Raw genomic sequence first — 16,303 nt, forward strand, 5'->3', positions numbered from 1 at the left:
ATGATATGCAAGTAACCAATGGCAACAACCACTATTATATTTGACAGTGACGTAATAGGCTCTGCCCCTAGCAGACACTCTTGCATTAGTAACAGAACAGGATGGATGTCTTGCTTTTCAGCCCACTGAGATCATTCCAAGGGCAAGGACTAAATTTAATTATTTTAAGTCTTTTATTCAGACGAAACTAATTGTACAAGATTGAAAAGTTGCCATCTTTTTGCACCATCTTCAATGATCACATGATGAGCTAAATCTGCATAACGGCATTGGATGGATAAATACAGAACCATAGATTCCTGAGTCCTGTAGTACCCTCCAGTCAGTATGTGAATAGAGCAATCATGTTGTAGCTTTTGCTTGATGGGTATAGGATGGGACTCAGAGAAGGGAGAGCGGGTGTATCCTATTGTAGCATGCTCCAGGGAACTTTCCCTTTCACTGTGATTTGGAGCTGCCATTTACCGGATGCACGTAGCTAAGACAAGTTATTACAGGGATTTGAGTCCCTTGCTGGTCTGCTGTACATGGGGTGGCTCATTGCAAGAACTGCACTGGAATATGCATGATGAGCCCTGGGATCATTATGAGCTGTCAGCATGTTTATCAAAGCCGGTGTGTGTGTGTGTGTGTGTGTGTGTGTGTGTGTGTGTAAATAATATAACAGGCTATTTGCTGAGGCAGTTCTTTGTGTGTGAGTGAGCGTGGCCACCCTCCTCCCCAAAGGATGGAAAGGTCAGTGCATGCGCAGTGTTGTGTGCTTCTGGGTATTTCAATTAAAACTTGTTAAGAAATTCATATTGATTTGCACATCGCTCAGAAATATTGCAGGCTCCCAATGTAGCCTGGGTATTGATCTCCTCTCTTCAGAGAGGAGCCGTGGGCACAGGAGGAAAGACATTACACAAGGCAATAAACACTCTAAATCACTGGCTAGCCTATCTCCCATTCATACACAAGTCACTCCTGGTTCCCCCCAAAGAGCACTGCAGCCTCATTATAGCCTTTACAAAATGAAGGCCTCAAGATTTAAATATACCCCAGTTCCAAGGGAAGCACGACCGCAATAGAGTTGCACTAGTTACCAAATCATCATTCCATCTTCCCTTGCTGTGCTTACCTCTCTGGGGCTGTCAGCCTGCTGTGAGAGTGGTCTATATTTCAGCCCCTCTTCCTCTTGCTACAAAATGAAGCTCTTGTCATCTCTTTCCTTGGTTTGGTTCTCATAAAGGACTTTGAGATGCTTGGATGGGGGCACTGTGGAAGCGCAGAACAGGAAACTTAATGCATTACATCAGAGATGTTTGCAGAGAATACTTGGTGTTTACTGGTGAGCTAAAGTAACCAATGTTACAAAGAACTGTACAACCTGGAACTGGGGCACTGTTGCACCCCCTTAACTGTCCAGCGTGGGCTGTCTCACACAATGCTTTGCTAATGACAAGCAGCAAACCCCTCTGGGCACTCAGCACAACCGTGCGTGGAGCCCCACACCCAGCTAGATTGGATGAATGTTCCCTGAGCCACTCCTGAATCACACAGAGAAAGGCACCAGCAAATCTCCCAAGCCCTCAGCCTTGCACGCTCAGAATATACCATCTTGCCCTGGTCAGAAGCCTGACTAGTGTAAGTTTATTACCCAGTCTGCCCTTCTCTTGATGTGGAGAGGACACACACTAGCCTTTGTAAACTGAGCTGAGATTTCCTAAACACTTGAAGCAAAACACACTATTTTAGGTAAAATATAAAAACAGATTTAAAATCTATCGTCCTGTAGTTAATAAGTGATTATCAGTGGTAGGCACAAGAAGTCAGAGGTACTTACCAAAAAAATAAAAAGTAAGCTCGCAGTCTAAATCTTAAACCTTATTAGACTAAGCAGTATTTGGATCAAGCAGTTTTTCCTCACCCCACTGGATGTTGCAGGCAGGTTACAGTTCTTAATACACAGGCTTCCCCTCTAAGTCTGGGACCAGTCTCCTCAGTTCAAGTCTTTGTCTTCACAGCTTTCTTGTTGCTTCCAGTGGGGGAGGAGAAAGGTAAAAGCATGATGCCGCTATCCCTTATTTAACACTAGCCTGGGCATGTCTGTGGGCTTTGCTGAGTCACAGAGTTGAGTAATCCCCATCGTGTGATGCTTCTCTTACAGAACTGTAAATCCCTTGTTTACAACTTCCCTGCTGATTAATGGCGGTTTAATGCCCGCCTGGGTGTGGCTTACCTCCTTGGTTGTCACTGCAGAACTAGCAATGGATGACTCCCATACTTACAACATATTTCAATAAGTTATACAGCAAAATCTCATAACTTCATAATAACGATATACATATTTTGACAGAACCATGGGTTTCAGCAGATCATGGCCTTTCCGGGGGGATAGCTCAGTGGTTTGAGCATTAGTCTGCTAAACCCAGGGTTGTGAGTTCAATCCTTAAGGGAGCCACTTAGGGATCTGGGGCAAAAATCAGTACTTGGTCCTGCTAGTGAAGGCAGGGGGCTGGACTCAATGACCTTTCAAGGTCCCTTCCAGGTCTATGAGATAGGTATAGCTCAATATATAATAATATCATCTTATGTAACCCTTCTGGTAGGTGGAGCAAGCAGCAACAAGGGCCGGGTTCAGTATCTAGGGGTTCCTTTTCAACAATACAACACAAAACTGGCTCGAGCCCCCACCCAGTGACCTGGGACAATTATACACCACCCCCTGAGCACCTTTAAGAGGCAATACTTCCCCTCTCACAAGCACAGAGTCTGAGTGTAGCAAAACTTTTAATAAAAGGAGAGAATTAACTGAGCATTAATTTGGGAAAACACCACAACCAGGGTTCATAAACACAAACCGTGACCAAAAGACCCACCCCCAAGTAAGTTGGGCAGTGTCCTTTTCCCCTCAGGGTCTTAAATCCTGCAACCCAAGAGTCCCTTTAACGTGCCCATCCCTTCTCTGTACCCCACTCACAGTTGATGTCCTTGGCCAGTGCAGCCCCAGAATTCAGCAGTTCATCCACAGAGTTCACCTCCCCCCGTGTGGAAGGGGGGTAAGGAGGCACTTTACATGCTCGGGCACTCGCTCCTCACCCATCTGATTGCTACGCCTCTGCAGGGCTCTGCTCTCACCTGCTCCACCAGCTTCTCTGCCGGCCGCTTGCCACACCTCTCTGCCAGCTGCCTGCTCACCAAGATGTCTTCAGCCCCCCCAACTTAACACAGCTCTCAGTGATTTCAGCTGTTAGTGAGGGAGCCTCACTGCTGGTGCACACTAGGTAGTCTCTTGCAATAGTAGGTCTAATACTTAGATCTAGCTATCAGCCATTTCAGCTCTGCAGGATGTAACAAGACTCTCAATTGAGTCTGAACTAGCTTTTTTATTATACCATGGAGCAGGAAAAGCTCAACCAGTGTCTGCAGCCCTTAAACAAGGCCCACACCCTCTCTCAACTCATTGGGCTTTGGAACCCATGTCCCCTGCCTAGTGAGTGCTGTTCAGTTGAGGGTGAGTCCCTCCATTGGGGCATGCCAGATACAGTTCTGCTGCCCTTAGTTCACACAACAAGGATAACAACCCTTTATTACTCCTGCCCCAATAACAAGGAGACTGGGGATCCAACACCAGCCACAGGTGATCATTTGGGCAAGCAATCCCATCATGCTGAGCACCTAGGCAGGGTGGGTGTGTCCATGCAAACGGGATCAACTTCTGAAGTCTTTTTCCACAGCTCACCACTAGATGTCAGGGGAGAGCTCATTCAGATTCTGCTTACACTTATACGGCATGCTTTGTATGAAACATCACAACCATGTATGAATGATGAATACAGGGGTTACAGGGCACTACTTTGAGGTACTGAGTACTGGCCAACAGACTGTAAAGACAATGATTCGAGATGGAAGGATGAAGTGGTTTGGACACATCATGCAAATGTCAAGCAAATGTATGGCGACACAAGCCCTTGACTAGCTACCACCTGATGGAAGACAGAAAACAGATGACATATAGGAGAACCATAGTGAAAGATGCTGCTGTTATGGATACAGACTATAGTGGTGCATGAAGAGTGACACTAGACTGATGGTGGAAACATTGGATTGCCTCCTGTGTCAGAAGACATGGGAGCCACCTTGGATCAGCAAGTGTCACCCAAAAGTGCAATGGCCCTTTTTCAGGTTGCTGTTCAGTCTTCCAAAGGTTCTCATCCCACCTTCAGGTCTGGTCCAACGCCTACTAATATCAAGCTCCCATTGACTTCACTGGGCATTGGACCAAGCTCCTACTTCTCACCTCTCCTACGTCTTTATGATTTGGAACAGAATCCATGAGTAGGTTCATCGGAGCTTGGCACACGAGTCAGCAGCCTTTCCTCTCCATTTCCTGTATTGGGATTGTTTCTGTGTTTCTGGTAACCAGGGCTTTGCCATTCTGCTTAGTAACCGTTTCTCATGTTCAATAAATGAATTAATGCTGGAGAAAGATGCCTGGCTGACAGTGCGACACAGCGTTTCATCTTGTCCCGACTGGCCCCCTCTGTCAGCATGCTTCATCCAGAGAAGCAAACAGTCCCCACACCCCATTCAGTGCTTGTCCTTTCTCCTGAGTGCCATTTGTGAGGGTGTTTTTCATTGTGTGAACTCTCCAATCAATGTTCATATAGGCCTCTGAACTCCACGTCCCTTAACCTTGGCTTTTAGGCCTCTGCTCCTTCCTTTAAGGGTTTGGCAGAAAGAGACCAACTGCAGGAAGGCTGAGACACCACTCCACTATCATCTGTTGATCTGAAAGCTCTTATTCCCACTCCAGGTTTCTGAAGTTATTTTCCATGCAAGGGGGGATTGTTTTCCCTGAGACTACATCACTTTATCCATCTCGGCACTTCAGCTTGATCTGTTTACATCCTTTATAATATTTACGTGTAGTTTAGGCATCTTATCAATTGTTCTTCTATATCTTCCTCTGCTAGCACTTTCAATACCGCTTTCATTTCTGTAAAGCAACCTTTCAGCGTTCACAGAACCCCCTCATAATGGTTATTCATGCGGCTCAGTGTTCTCGGAAACCTTTAGTGAGTTGTTCCTAATGCTTGCCTTCCTCCACCACAAAGAACATGTGAGTGATCTTCATTTCTTTATTATGCTTAATCCCTTCTCAGCAGCTGATCATCCATTCATCTTTTCATTATTCTAGAGACAAGGTGGGTGAGGTAACATCTTTTATTGGATCAACTTCTGTTGGTGAGAGACACCGCACCCACCTTGTCCCTCTAATATCCTGGGACCAACACATACCACTTATTATTCTAGGGCAGTCAAGCAACATATTGGAGCAGCAGACTTGTTAGTGATCTTTGCCCTGTGAGTTTATTTCAGTTGTTGTCCAGCAAGAAGATGAAATGCTGTTCTCACTCCGTTCTCTCTCTTCTCACTGGTTGGTGCCTTTGTTTTCATCTTTATTTTTCTCAACAATTTACCCTGCTCTCCTCTTCCAGCTTTGTGCTTGTCACCTTGTGGGTAGGTTTAAAGCCACGTCACCTATCTTTTTTGGCTCGAAGGAATCATTTTTCCTCCCAGCCTCCTTCCTTTCTCAAAAAATAACTGCGTTTTCTCACGGTATGTCTACACTTAAAATGCTTCAGCAGCGCAGCTGCTCTGCCATAACACGTCAGTGTAGACGCTACCTATGTCGATAGGAGAGCTTCTCCCATCGCCCAAGTCCCTAAGCGGCAGTAGCCAGGTCAATGGAAGAATTCGACCTAGCGCTGTCTGCACCGGGGGTCTAGTTCGATCTCTCAGGACTGTGGATTTTTCACTCCCTGAGAGACATAGTTATACCGATGTCAGTTCCTAATGTAGACCAGGCCTGAGTTTGTTTACCCCAGACAGTGTTTATGTTGTTTCTTTACTCACAGCATCACATCCGCGATACTGGGGGTGTCTGACTCATGCTCCCTTCTGTACTTGGCCTCCCCCTCCAAGATGAAGCCAGTAGTGCCAATTTTTGAGACATGGACCCCTGTCCACTAGGACCTACCTGTAAGAACAACTGTACATTCCCGCAGGTCACTGAAAGCCTTAGATGGTGACATATTTCCAGAGCTGGATTTCAGTGGCTGGTCTGGAGATGGAACTGACCCTATCCTAGTCCACTGAGATCAGAGAGGGACATTCACCCCCGGGAGAACGACAGCTAAAGGCCTTGGCACCCTTTGAGACCCACTTGCCCAGGGAGAAGTTTCTAACGGATGCTGCCGTTTTGAGCCGAAGAGAGAAACCTGTTTTTCTAATACCGTTCTTCCTTTCCACACCATGGTGCCTCCCCCTCCTTCTAGCAGTTTCCATCACAGCCCTGTCCATGAACCAACAGGGTCAGAGGTCAATGATATCATTCTGTGCATTAGGTTGATAGATAAATACCTTAAGAAGGTTCCCTCTGAGCTGGCATCCCCCTGTCAGCACATCTCCCCAAAGCATCTGGTCCCTGGGACTTCACGCCAGCATCCTGGGTCCGCCCCCACCGCTAATCACGGCAGCGCTTGATTCATAGGCGCTCATTCCCCACAGCCAGGAATGGAAAACTCTGCTTGAAGACATCACGAAGGGCAGCTGATCTGCTCTTGCATTAGCAAGAAGCTGGGGATGGCCTTTGGGGGCTTTTTGCCTTAAGGCAGCGAGCAGCCAAGCCCTTTGGACCTTCAGGCGCCCGGCTATAGCAGAGTGAGGGAGACAGACACTGTCTAACTCCCGTCTCTTCCACCCCACTGTAAATCAACACCCAGCCTGCACCTTTGTGTCTCTTCAGCTGGAGGGGACAGACTGAAGGCTGCTTGTCTCGTGGGGGCTCTCGGCTCTGCTCCTGTAGCCCATCAGAGCTCATTTCCTGGTCCCCCTTTGGACGTGAAGTTCTCCTTTATTCCTGTCCTGTGTGGTGCCAGCCGCCTGTTTCTAACCTGCCAGCCTCAGGAGCTCACAGAGGGGACCCTGCCGCACTTGGCCACTGACCTGTGACCTCCCTGAGATGCAGAGAGTTGGATGAGAGTATCTCCAACACAGACACTGAGAACTCTGCGGAGACGCACTAAAACCCCTAGAATGCTCCCGGCCGCACCTAGAGCGCACGTTGGCCACTATGGCAGAAGGGCTGTGTAATGGTCCCTCACTCTCCCGCTCGGAGGGAGGCCACTTGGCCTCACTCCAGGCTGCCATGCTCTTAGTGGTGCTGGGTTGACGGCTCCATGTAGAGCTGAGCAAAAAAAAGGGGAAACATTTGCAAAAGTGTTTTGGAAATATTCCCCCCCCCCAAATTAAAAAATATTCAAATAGTTCTACAGCTGTTAAAAAACACAAACCTCAACCGGAGAAACTGCACACGGAATTCATAGAACATTTTCTCAATTTCTTTTTCCAGTTTTGAAATGTCTCAATTTAAAACTTTGACCAACTCTCTCTGTCACGATGGCATGTAACGTCACAGGCCAGTCACAATGCAGCCCCTCCACCCCCCCAATGCAGTGTCACCACACGGTGACAGTGTCAGCCGCACCACACTCAGGCTGGGCGTTCGACAAGGATGCGGCTGGCGTGTGCTGCACCCAAAAGTAGATCCCTCCGGGGCTTAGGGTGACCGGATGTCCCGATTTTATAGGGACAGTCCTGATATTTGGGGCTTTGTCTTATATAGGCGACTATTGCCCCCCCACCCCCATCCCGATTTTTCACACTGGCTGTCTGGTCACCCTACCGGGGCTGGGCTCTGTGTGAGAGATTCTTGCCGTGCTGGCTTTGCTGCATTGAAAGCCTCCAGAGAGAGCTGCTCTCCAGCCTGCATGGACCGGGCACCGTTCACTGGAGCTGCACTGCACTCAGCTTTGTTCTCACAGGAGCCCATGGGAGCCTCTCGCTCAGTTTCTTTTTGCTGCAGTTCATGGCCCCACAACTTCACTTGGAGTTTTACATTTGAACACATGAAAACAGCTCCAAGCCAGGCTCAGGGGAAGGCAAGGGGATTTCACCTGGAAGCACAAGCTGGCGCAGGCACATAAATCCCCAGGGAGAGAGCAGAATCCCTGGAGATCTGAACAGCCTGCCCTGCACTTGGCCCCCCAGGGTTGCTGAGTAAACCCTGCTGGGTGAATTCTGTAGCTCGCTGGAATGACGTCGCCAGTTCTGGAGTAAGTTCTATAGTTCACTCACTGTACTAGGCACTGCCAGTGTACCAGTCCTGCTAAAAGCTCACTCCATGCCTGCATGGCTCTGCCTGCCAAATGTTTGCTTGGTTTCCACTCCTACCGCTCCAGACAAGCCTAGCTCCACTGAAACCAAAGCGAATGGTGACCTTGTTCGGCAGGGCCCTGAGAGGGGATTTAAAGGATTTGCTCCAGCTGTGATCCTTTACTCAATCATCCATGCCCATAGGAGAGGATATTCCCAAGGGCCAGGTTGGATTTTTAGGCTGGTTTCATGTATTTTGTACCAGGGAGAAGACCATGTGACAGGAAGAAGAAAACACCATCTCCTATCAGGCACCTGTGGTAATAAGGCTGTGAAAAAGGCTAACTTTTTAGTTAGAACCACTGTAACCAGGAACTTCTGACAACCCTTCTTCAGACCAAGGGTAATAAACGTGGGAGGAAGACCAGGAAAGCATAGGAACCAATTCCAGGGGTAACTGTGTTTGCTTGTGGAAAAGGAAGAAATAGAAGGACATGCAGAAAAAACAGGAAGGTGGGATAAGTAAAACTGGACTTAGCGGGCTGTTCCTAACATGGCTACCATGTATATATGTACTTATTACTTATCCAGCTGTTGAAAACAGATCTAGGGGATCCCTTTAATGTTTGCTTCTTTGGTCCAGTTCATAATAAAGCACCTCTGATCCCAACAAAATAATTAGTAGAAAATTTTGTTAAGCCATTACATCAAATCCTTTGTGTTTGATAATGCTAGTCTGGAAGCGTGCAGCATGCATTTATGAATTGTTACTTTAAATGAAGCAACTCAAACATGCCACTTTCTAAGATATCTGTCTAAAGAAAACAAACCTGTCTGTATTAATAGCCAGCTTCGTTAAAAAGATGTTTGCAAATCACTAATAGTGATAGTTTATTCTGAAGTGCTTGAGGGGAAAAAACACCAAGTATCTTATATCAGGCTGTGCATAATTCAGCTTTAATTGCCAGGGACTTTTAATACGAATACTTGTCGCTTTGAGGAGATGGGTATTTTTAATGGATTTTAACAGAAATATTAACAGAAATTATTAGCATGAACAGTTGTTTCAAACTTCACATGTATAAAATATAGAGCTTATAAAGACCAGTTATCCAACTTTATTATTGAGGCAAATAGCTTACTACTTTTTTTTTTAAAGGATTAGACAATTGTGTTAAAAAAGAACAGTATCTGGAGTTCATAGAATATCAGGGTTGGAAGAGACCTCAGGAGGTCATCCAGTCCAACCCCCTGCTCAAAGCAGGACCAACCCCAATTAAATCATCCCAGCCAAGTCTTTGTCAAGACGGGCTTTAAAAATCTGTAAGGATGGAGATTCCACCACCTCCCTAGGTAACCCAATTCAGTGCTGCACCACCCTCCTAGTGAACCAACCTAGACCTTCCCCACTGCAACTTGAGACCATTGCTCCATGTTCTGTCATCTGCCACCACTGAGAACAGCTGAGCTCCAGCCTCTTTGGAACCCCCCTTCAGGTAGTTGAAGGCTGCTATCAAATCCCCCCTCACTCTTCTCTTCTGTAGTCTAAATAACCCCAGTTCCCTCAGCCTCTCCTCGTAAGTCATGTGCCCCAGCCCCCTAATCATCTTCGTTGCCCTCCACTGAACTCTCTCCAATTTGTCCACATCCTTTCTGTAGTGGGGGGGGCCCAAAACTGGACACAGTACTCCAGATGTGGCCTCACCATGCCGAATAGAGGGGAATAATCACTTCCCTTGATCTGCTGGCAATGCTCCTACTAATGCAGCCCAATATGCCGTTAGCCTTCTTGGCAACAAGGGCGCACTGCTGACTCATATCCAGCTTTTCGTCCACTGTAATCCCCAGATCCTTTTCTGCAGAACTGCTGCTTAGCCAGTCAGTCCCCAGCCTGAGCAGTGCATGGGATTCTTCCATCCTAAGTGCAGGACTCTGCACTTGTCCTTGTTGGACCTCATCAGATTGTTGAATCTCATCAGATCGAGTTACACAAGCCCAGATGAAAACGTAAAGAGTATTAATTTCCATGCTTCAGGGCACCAGCTGAGTCTTAGCTAAGGTCAGGAAGAAATTGCTGCACCCACAGTAAAGTATCACTAATTTAGACCTCAATCTTGCAAGTTGCTGATGATTTACACCTTCCTCTGCATTTTGTGCCATTGGTTATGATCAAGTGACAGGATACCAGGGTAGATGGCGATATTGATACTGATACGGTAGCTCCGGTGTTCTTATTTAATTTGTTTTGGATGCAATTGAGTTAATTTAAAAATCAACCCCCCATAGTAAGCAAGCAAACACTCCAAGCAAAACAATAAAAAAATCCCCCTGATTAGATTTTTGAATAAGAATATACCGCATTGACGCCCTCCTTTTCCTGCGTGAGGAGCCTGGCTGGCATGGCTGAACTATCCAGTGAATCACTCAGAGCTCTACTTTGCTTTTCAGAAATGTATCAATGAAAATGTCTCCCTGCTTGAAATGCAAAATATGTATAAAAATCATGGCGGAAAAGACGTTTTTTGCTGCTTTCAGTTGTTTTGGCAAACTCATCAGGGGGACAATACAAAAGTTATGGCAGTTTGTTTGGTGCTTGACTTTAACTTTATTGAGGAACAGCTGGAACAAGAATTCCATCAGTGTATTCGAATTCCTAGCAGATAAAATTGTAACAGGGACTGTCGCCTTTGAAATGAACAAGACCAAGGCAGGAGTGAATATTGAATGAAGGATTCAGTGTGGCTTTCAACCTGCAGCATATCAAAGTTTCTATGATCAGAGTCTCTAATGATTTACTTAAAAGAGGTTCTCTAAGTGCATTGATCCTGTCAGTGAGATGAGATTTTTGGAGATTGTAGGCTAGGCAGTTTTGTTAGAATATCTGAGGAACTGGGCTGGATTTGCTGGCAGGGTCCTAATTTAGTTCAGCTTTTCCCTATTTTATATTCCACTCTTGCTAGCTGAGGTAACAGTGAGTCTTCGTATGCTGAAGTTATGTGTGCTCGTTGCATGGCTTCCAGTGTGGCACCAGGGTTCTTTTCCAGGCAGTCTGGGACAGAGAGCCAGTTTTGAGCAGAATGGGGATCTCCTGGATCCCGGCACCAACAGGCCTCTTGCAGATGGTAACCTGACTGACCTGGAGTCTTGAATGGCCTGCAGTGAGCTGGGCCTTCATGTAAAGCATCTGATTGCAGGCTGCACTGATCTACAAAGGAGAGCTCGAGAAGCTCAGACTGGAGAACGATAACCTCTATCCCTTTAACAAGACAGCTGAGTCCTGTGACTCCGCCTATTGGCGGGACAGCTGACTGGGAACCATCAGCTTACGCCCCTGGCTAAAGGACAGATCGCTCTGACCAGTGTCCTCCCTCCCGTTTCAGTTTGGCACCTGGTACAACCCTTTGTGCAGTATACCATGGCCAGTGCAGTATTTGTGTGGGAGCTCTATCTGCACTCTTAGTGGGACGTATAGTATGTGTCTAAAGCGTGCCCAACTGCATAGTTGCAGGACGTGACCATAAAGTGGCACAAAATAATGCTTTGTTCTGAAAAATCTGCTTTTGAGTTACTTGAATCAGCCTCTGGTCACAGGCTCCCAGAGGAAAAGGGCATACACGTGCCAAACGCAGGTGGGCCTGTTGTGTTATCGGGGTTGGTAAGCAGGCAGCTGCAGCCCAGAGACCCGCTCGAGGAGTGGTAGGGCCAGATGATTCCTCCCACAGAAGAGTGAGCTCAAGAGCGATTAAAAGGAGTCTAGAGCACAGCTTGCCCGGTAACTGTGACACCTTCCAAAAGGTTTGGCGCCTTTTTCAAAGCTTGTCTAAACTTACCCGAACTTCATTGGTCAGGAAGCTGGGTGAAAATATTGGGTGAACAGGATGCTTGTGTGTGTGTGTGTGTGTGTGTGTGTGTGGGCACACACATGTGTATGTCTGTGTGTGAGCAAGATTTCCAGTATTTCACAGTTTGCGTTTCTGGCACCTGTTTGGGGGAGGGAGGGGGTTATATTTTTCTCCAAAGATGTCATTTTGCCCCATCCCTCCGCCTTATATGGGCCAAGTGTGTCAACCACATCAGCAGTCTCATGCTGTGATCGTTATGGCAACTCCATTTCCAAGGGCTCGTCTTCACTACGGAGCTAAATTAGCGCTGCTGCAATCGATGCAGCGGCATTGATTGAGCGGGTCTAGTGAAGACATCAATTCTCAAGGAGAGGCGGAAGCAATGTCGGCGGGAGAGCGTCTCCCATCCCATAGTGTAGTGTGGACCCCGCGGTAAGTAGATCTAAGCTACATCGACTTGAGTTGTGCTACTAACATAACTCAAATTGCGTAGCTTAGATCGACCGGCAGCTGTAACGTAGACCAGGCCTAAAGGCTTGTCTCCATGACGGGGAGATCGATGCTGCTGCAATCGATGCAGCAAGGATTGATTTAGCGGGTCTAGTGAAGACCCGCTAAATCGATGGCAGATCGCTCTTCGGTCCACCCAGGTACTCCAGATCTTCAAGAAGAGTAAGGGAAGTCAATCGAAGAGCATCTCCCATCAACAGAGCGTAGTGATGACACCGGGGTAAGTCGACCTAAGCTACGTCAATGCCAGCTTCATGAATAACATAATTGGAGTACCGTAATTTAGGTCGATTTATCCCGGTAGTGAATGGCACCCAATTGTGGCTATCCCAAATGAAGGACCTTTTAGTTTAGCACAAGGGCTTCCACCCCCACTCATGACTTCAGTCTCTGTGTAACCAACCTTTTCCGCAGGCCATTCCGGTTCCTTGGAAATCCCCTCATCACAAAACTCACCCCCATTACAGACTCTCAAAGGCTGAAGAAAATGTTTTTCTTAAGCAGTTTATATTTAAGCATGATGACTGTCCTTGTGCAAAATTGTGGATTTATTATTGATAAGGATTGAATTTTAAATATTTGTCAAGGGCGTGTAGAGCTAAGATCGGCGCCTGTGTCAACTGAAATAAATAAATAATGTAAGATTTCCTTAGGTGTCACATAACCAACCACCCAATGAAAGAAATTGCGCAAAGCCTCTGTCCTCAGACTATTACACGGCAGGTAAATTAAGATGCTTCCTTCTTCTGTGTCTTTTTTCACTGTAAGTCTTTTCATTCCTTTGTTTTTAAATATTTCCCCAAGATCTAATTGCTACACTTCCTCAACTGGTTTTAATACATGCAATCAGCGACTACTGCAATTAAGAGGCCTAATTAGCATCTGAATAGTTCTTCTTACACAAAAAAATCATTGCACTGGTAGCAAATAAACCTTAATGAAGACAAAAAAATCTTTACATAGTCTAAAGCCACTTGTAATCATGATCTTTTATTGTAAAAACTTCTCTCTCTTTAGATTGTTTGAATAGCTCTTCGAGGGACTCTTCTGTATGCAGCGCTAACAATGAGATGCTAACCAGTGCTCTCTGAACATAGCAACACTCAACAGCCTAAGTAAAATACATCCTTAGAATCAGATTCTTATGTAGCTGGTTGCACATAAAAAACATTGTCCTGTTCTCCCAGCCGGCTGGGCGGTACACCAAAGGACAATTGCGCTCTGTAGATGTCAAGAATGGGTTTGATTTTTCAAATCAGTCAAGTGGGACGCAGGTGCACGAGTAGCAAGTCATGTAGATTTCTCACCAGGAAGGCAGTTTGTTGACTCTTTATTCAGCTCGTATGTGCACAAGTTTCCTTTGCCAGGAGTTCACCCCAGATCTGTGAATTAACCAGGAAAAGTCTGCTCTTAAGAAGATCCTGAGAAAGCATAGAGAGAGTGAGAGAAGAACAACAAAAATCATGCAGGGCTGGAGAGGTTGGGGAAAAACTCAAAGCTGAATGTGTCCCCTTGGCTAACTGATGCCTAACGAGGCACAGGAGACAATTCCGGCACATGCCTGAAGGGTGTGAGCAGCAAGCGGAGTCATTCTGTAGTGTGGAGCACAGGGGTCACCAGAGGAAATTAAAGAAAGGAAAAATTAGGTTGAATGTCAGGGGAAATTTGCTGTGAACAAATCCTGCGAGGAGTAGGACAGTCTCCCAGGGGAAGGGCGGAGGCTCCTTTGCTGGAGACGTTGAGAGCTAACCCTGGACAGAACATTACAAAATGCAAAGTAGGGACCAGGGAGCGGAACCAACTGGCCTCATCAGATTTTCCATCTTTCGTTTCTGTGAACTGCTGAACAAAACCACACAAACATTCTGCAACACTCGGGGTGCAAACGGAGAAATCTGATCGGACAAGCCGAATAACCAGAGCTGTCGTCACATGATTAATTGATTCCATCCCCTCAGAACAACCCAAAAGGTGAGGAGTTTGGAAAGAGACATGCCTGCTTCTGGGTCAAGTCCCAACCTTTCTAGCACCCCCCCACGCTTCTGTCTTGTGAGCAAGCGGCTTAGGGACCCGTTCCTAAGGCTGGAAATTAGCACAATGTCTTCTGGTGACCTGTACACCAATGAGAAATAGTCTAGGAAAAGAGTTTAGCCTTTAGGCGATAACATCAGTTGCTGGTGTACGTTGACTTCAGCAGAGGGAGGACAATGCTGGGGATCTGGCCTTTGTTTCTAGCCAGACTGGGAGTATGCAAGGGAGGAAGTGTCCTGTAAATGCACATTCTTAATTCGGCTGTGAGGTACTGACCGAGATTACAAAGGACACGCAAGCCAGACATCACATCAGATCCATTTTCCTGTGGTCCGCAGCGCCTAAGGGGGTCCTCAGACTGTGTCTAAGATTTCCAAAAGAGTCTGCACCTTGATTCGGAATTTTCTAGGGGTCTGCAAATGAAAAAAGGTTGAAAACCAACGTTCTGCTGTTAACAAAGCAGGAAAGTAAATGGAACAGTTCCTCTTCCTCCACGTTATCTGTGATTAATAGAATAATAGAACCGTAGGGCTGGACGGGAACGCAAGACATCATTGGGTCCAGCCCCTGGTTCTGAGGCAGGACCAAGTCAACCTAGACCATCCCTGACAGGTGTTTGTCCAGCCTGCTCTTAAAAATCCTCCAATGACGGGGATTTTACAACCTCCCTTGGAAGCCTATTCCAAAGCTTACCTATCCTTGTAATTAGAAGAAGTTTTTCCTAATCACTAACCTAACTCCCCCTTGCTGAAGATTAGGCCCATTACTTGTTGTCCTACTCTCAGTGGACATGGAGAACAATTGATTGCTGTCCTCTCTAGAACAGCCCGTAAGATATTTGACAACTGCTATCAGGTCCCCAACTCAGTCTTCTTTGCTCAAGACTAAACATGGCCATTTTTTTTAAACTTTCCTCACAGCTCAGGTTTTCTCATTATTGTTGTTCTCCTCTGGACGCTTTCCAATTTGTCCACATCTCACCTAAAATGTGGCGCCCAGATTTGGACACGGTACTCCAGTGCTGAGCAGTGCGGGACAATTCCCTCCCGTGTCGTACACGTGACCCTCCTGTTAATATACCCCAGAATGCTATTGACACACATTCCGTCTGTGATCCACAATCTCTGGGCTGCCTAATCAAGCCCTGTTAACGCCCCCCCCCCCCCAAAGTCTCTCCAGCAGGCCCGCCGTGCTTGTCAGAAGGTTAAATGAGATTTCAATTAAGTGCCATGACAAATTGTGAGGCCAGCTGCTTGGAAACTGCTTCCATCAGAAGATTTCTGCTCCAGCGAGACAAGGTGGCTGCTCATTTCAAACCCATTCTCTGGCTGCATGCACATGCCCTGACATTTAAAGACTAAACTTTTTTTTTTGTCAGTCCTCGCCTTCCTGTAGCTGTCACATTGTGCAGGCAGCCAGCACTTCCCTTCAAAGGCAGCTCAAAGGAGGCCCTCTCTAATGCTGACTTCTAAGCCCAGCGATGTGTCAAATGCAGCAGACAAAGTGAAGCCAGGAAAATTGGTCCCTGCTGATTTTGCTATTGCATACAAACATGGCATTTCCTCTGCAAAGGAACCAAGCCAGGAGTGCCTGGGGGTATTCAGTCCCCTACCCTGCTCCCAGACAAACGGGATGTCCCAGGGCCATCCTGACTTGGCACCTTTAAGAAAAAATGGCATTTTGGCCTGACCTTAGAGCAGGCAATGCCCTGTTCTAAG

Source organism: Trachemys scripta, chromosome 10 (assembly GCF_013100865.1).
Source record: "Trachemys scripta elegans isolate TJP31775 chromosome 10, CAS_Tse_1.0, whole genome shotgun sequence".
NCBI lineage: Eukaryota > Metazoa > Chordata > Testudines > Emydidae > Trachemys > Trachemys scripta.